Below are 5000 nucleotides of genomic sequence, written 5' to 3' on the forward strand. Positions count from 1 at the left end.
CCTGTTCTTGCATTGCGCGGTGACCGTCGAGAGCGGAGCAAAACGTCAGCCATCTCAGCACCCTGGAACCCCCCGGGTGGCACAGGGCTGGATGGGGCTTTCGTATAGCAGGGACGGTGCTGCCTCTCGCTTCGCTCGCTGTCCGCCGCTCGCCGCTCGCTCGTGCAGCCAAAAATGGCCAGTTTTGGCCCGTTTTTGGGCCGTTTTGGCCAGTTTTTGGCCTGTTCTTGCATTGCGCGGTGACCGTCGAGAGCGGAGCAAAACGTCAGCCATCTCAGCACCCTGGAACCCCCCGGGTGGCACAGGGCTGGATGGGGCTTTCGTATAGCAGGGACGGTGCTGCCTCTCGCTTCGCTCGCTGTCCGCCGCTCGCCGCTCGCTCGTGCAGCCAAAAATGGCCAGTTTTGGCCCGTTTTTGGGCCGTTTTGGCCAGTTTTTGGCCTGTTCTTGCATTGCGCGGTGACCGTCGAGAGCGGAGCAAAACGTCAGCCATCTCAGCACCCTGGAACCCCCCGGGTGGCACAGGGCTGGATGGGGCTTTCGTATAGCAGGGACGGTGCTGCCTCTCGCTTCGCTCGCTGTCCGCCGCTCGCCGCTCGCTCGTGCAGCCAAAAATGGCCAGTTTTGGCCCGTTTTTGGGCCGTTTTGGCCAGTTTTTGGCCTGTTCTTGCATTGCGCGGTGACCGTCGAGAGCGGAGCAAAACGTCAGCCATCTCAGCACCCTGGAACCCCCCGGGTGGCACAGGGCTGGATGGGGCTTTCGTATAGCAGGGACGGTGCTGCCTCTCGCTTCGCTCGCTGTCCGCCGCTCGCCGCTCGCTCGTGCAGCCAAAAATGGCCAGTTTTGGCCCGTTTTTGGGCCGTTTTGGCCAGTTTTTGGCCTGTTCTTGCATTGCGCGGTGACCGTCGAGAGCGGAGCAAAACGTCAGCCATCTCAGCACCCTGGAACCCCCCGGGTGGCACAGGGCTGGATGGGGCTTTCGTATAGCAGGGACGGTGCTGCCTCTCGCTTCGCTCGCTGTCCGCCGCTCGCCGCTCGCTCGTGCAGCCAAAAATGGCCAGTTTTGGCCCGTTTTTGGGCCGTTTTGGCCAGTTTTTGGCCTGTTCTTGCATTGCGCGGTGACCGTCGAGAGCGGAGCAAAACGTCAGCCATCTCAGCACCCTGGAACCCCCCGGGTGGCACAGGGCTGGATGGGGCTTTCGTATAGCAGGGACGGTGCTGCCTCTCGCTTCGCTCGCTGTCCGCCGCTCGCCGCTCGCTCGTGCAGCCAAAAATGGCCAGTTTTGGCCCGTTTTTGGGCCGTTTTGGCCAGTTTTTGGCCTGTTCTTGCATTGCGCGGTGACCGTCGAGAGCGGAGCAAAACGTCAGCCATCTCAGCACCCTGGAACCCCCCGGGTGGCACAGGGCTGGATGGGGCTTTCGTATAGCAGGGACGGTGCTGCCTCTCGCTTCGCTCGCTGTCCGCCGCTCGCCGCTCGCTCGTGCAGCCAAAAATGGCCAGTTTTGGCCCGTTTTTGGGCCGTTTTGGCCAGTTTTTGGCCTGTTCTTGCATTGCGCGGTGACCGTCGAGAGCGGAGCAAAACGTCAGCCATCTCAGCACCCTGGAACCCCCCGGGTGGCACAGGGCTGGATGGGGCTTTCGTATAGCAGGGACGGTGCTGCCTCTCGCTTCGCTCGCTGTCCGCCGCTCGCCGCTCGCTCGTGCAGCCAAAAATGGCCAGTTTTGGCCCGTTTTTAGGCCGTTTTGGCCAGTTTTTGGCCTGTTCTTGCATTGCGCGGTGACCGTCGAGAGCGGAGCAAAACGTCAGCCATCTCAGCACCCTGGAACCCCCCGGGTGGCACAGGGCTGGATGGGGCTTTCGTATAGCAGGGACGGTGCTGCCTCTCGCTTCGCTCGCTGTCCGCCGCTCGCCGCTCGCTCGCGCAGCCAAAAATGGCCAGTTTTGGCCCGTTTTTGGGCCGTTTTGGCCAGTTTTTGGCCTGTTCTTGCATTGCGCGGTGACCGTCGAGAGCGGAGCAAAACGTCAGCCATCTCAGCACCCTGGAACCCCCCGGGTGGCACAGGGCTGGATGGGGCTTTCGTATAGCAGGGACGGTGCTGCCTCTCGCTTCGCTCGCTGTCCGCCGCTCGCCGCTCGCTCGTGCAGCCAAAAATGGCCAGTTTTGGCCCGTTTTTGGGCCGTTTTGGCCAGTTTTTGGCCTGTTCTTGCATTGCGCGGTGACCGTCGAGAGCGGAGCAAAACGTCAGCCATCTCAGCACCCTGGAACCCCCCGGGTGGCACAGGGCTGGATGGGGCTTTCGTATAGCAGGGACGGTGCTGCCTCTCGCTTCGCTCGCTGTCCGCCGCTCGCCGCTCGCTCGTGCAGCCAAAAATGGCCAGTTTTGGCCCGTTTTTGGGCCGTTTTGGCCAGTTTTTGGCCTGTTCTTGCATTGCGCGGTGACCGTCGAGAGCGGAGCAAAACGTCAGCCATCTCAGCACCCTGGAACCCCCCGGGTGGCACAGGGCTGGATGGGGCTTTCGTATAGCAGGGACGGTGCTGCCTCTCGCTTCGCTCGCTGTCCGCCGCTCGCCGCTCGCTCGTGCAGCCAAAAATGGCCAGTTTTGGCCCGTTTTTGGGCCGTTTTGGCCAGTTTTTGGCCTGTTCTTGCATTGCGCGGTGACCGTCGAGAGCGGAGCAAAACGTCAGCCATCTCAGCACCCTGGAACCCCCCGGGTGGCACAGGGCTGGATGGGGCTTTCGTATAGCAGGGACGGTGCTGCCTCTCGCTTCGCTCGCTGTCCGCCGCTCGCCGCTCGCTCGCGCAGCCAAAAATGGCCAGTTTTGGCCCGTTTTTGGGCCGTTTTGGCCAGTTTTTGGCCTGTTCTTGCATTGCGCGGTGACCGTCGAGAGCGGAGCAAAACGTCAGCCATCTCAGCACCCTGGAACCCCCCGGGTGGCACAGGGCTGGATGGGGCTTTCGTATAGCAGGGACGGTGCTGCCTCTCGCTTCGCTCGCTGTCCGCCGCTCGCCGCTCGCTCGTGCAGCCAAAAATGGCCAGTTTTGGCCCGTTTTTGGGCCGTTTTGGCCAGTTTTTGGCCTGTTCTTGCATTGCGCGGTGACCGTCGAGAGCGGAGCAAAACGTCAGCCATCTCAGCACCCTGGAACCCCCCGGGTGGCACAGGGCTGGATGGGGCTTTCGTATAGCAGGGACGGTGCTGCCTCTCGCTTCGCTCGCTGTCCGCCGCTCGCCGCTCGCTCGTGCAGCCAAAAATGGCCAGTTTTGGCCCGTTTTTGGGCCGTTTTGGCCAGTTTTTGGCCTGTTCTTGCATTGCGCGGTGACCGTCGAGAGCGGAGCAAAACGTCAGCCATCTCAGCACCCTGGAACCCCCCGGGTGGCACAGGGCTGGATGGGGCTTTCGTATAGCAGGGACGGTGCTGCCTCTCGCTTCGCTCGCTGTCCGCCGCTCGCCGCTCGCTCGTGCAGCCAAAAATGGCCAGTTTTGGCCCGTTTTTGGGCCGTTTTGGCCAGTTTTTGGCCTGTTCTTGCATTGCGCGGTGACCGTCGAGAGCGGAGCAAAACGTCAGCCATCTCAGCACCCTGGAACCCCCCGGGTGGCACAGGGCTGGATGGGGCTTTCGTATAGCAGGGACGGTGCTGCCTCTCGCTTCGCTCGCTGTCCGCCGCTCGCCGCTCGCTCGCGCAGCCAAAAATGGCCAGTTTTGGCCCGTTTTTGGGCCGTTTTGGCCAGTTTTTGGCCTGTTCTTGCATTGCGCGGTGACCGTCGAGAGCGGAGCAAAACGTCAGCCATCTCAGCACCCTGGAACCCCCCGGGTGGCACAGGGCTGGATGGGGCTTTCGTATAGCAGGGACGGTGCTGCCTCTCGCTTCGCTCGCTGTCCGCCGCTCGCCGCTCGCGCAGCCAAAAATGGCCAGTTTTGGCCCGTTTTTGGGCCGTTTTGGCCAGTTTTTGGCCTGTTCTTGCATTGCGCGGTGACCGTCGAGAGCGGAGCAAAACGTCAGCCATCTCAGCACCCTGGAACCCCCCGGGTGGCACAGGGCTGGATGGGGCTTTCGTATAGCAGGGACGGTGCTGCCTCTCGCTTCGCTCGCTGTTCGCCGCTCGCCGCTCGCTCGCGCAGCCAAAAATGGCCAGTTTTGGCCCGTTTTTGGGCTGTTTTGGCCAGTTTTTGGCCTGTTCTTGCGTGGTGCGGTGACCGTCGTGAGCGGAGCAAAACGTCAGCCATCTCAGCACCCTGGAACCCCCCGGGTGGCACAGGGCTGGATGGGGCTTTCGTATAGCAGGGACGGTGCTGCCTCTCGCTTCGCTCGCTGTTCGCCGCTCGCCGCTCGCTCGCGCAGCCAAAAATGGCCAGTTTTGGCCCGTTTTTGGGCTGTTTTGGCCTGTTTTTGGGCTGTTCTTGTGTGGCGCGGTGACCGTCGTGAGCGGAGCAAAATGTCAGCCATCTCAGCACCCTGGAACCCCCCGGGTGGCACAGGGCTGGATGGGGCTTTCGTATAGCAGGGACGGTGCTGCCTCGCGCTTCGCTCGCTGTTCGCCGCTCTCCGCTCGCTCGCGCAGCAAAAAATGGCCAGTTTTGGCCCGTTTTTGGGCTGTTTTGGCCAGTTTTTGGCCTGTTCTTGCGTGCCGCGGCGACCGTCGTGAGCGGAGCAAAACGTCAGCCATCTCAGCACCCTGGAACCCCCCGGGTGGCACAGGGCTGGATGGGGCTTTCGTATAGCAGGGACGGTGCTGCCTCTCGCTTCGCTCGCTGTCCGCCGCTCGCTGCTCGCTCGCGCAGCCAAAAATGGCCAGTTTTGGCCCGTTTTTGGGCTGTTTTGGCCTGTTTTTGGGCTGTTCTTGTGTGCCGCGGCGACCGTCGTGAGCGGAGCAAAATGTCAGCCATCTCAGCACCCTGGAACCCCCCGGGTGGCACAGGGCTGGATGGGGCTTTCGTATAGCAGGGACGGTGCTGCCTCTCGCTTCGCTCGCTGTCCGCCGCTCGCCGCTCGCTCGC

This window comes from Musa acuminata, unplaced genomic scaffold (genome assembly GCF_036884655.1).
Source record: "Musa acuminata AAA Group cultivar baxijiao unplaced genomic scaffold, Cavendish_Baxijiao_AAA HiC_scaffold_244, whole genome shotgun sequence".
Classification (NCBI taxonomy): domain Eukaryota; kingdom Viridiplantae; phylum Streptophyta; class Magnoliopsida; order Zingiberales; family Musaceae; genus Musa; species Musa acuminata.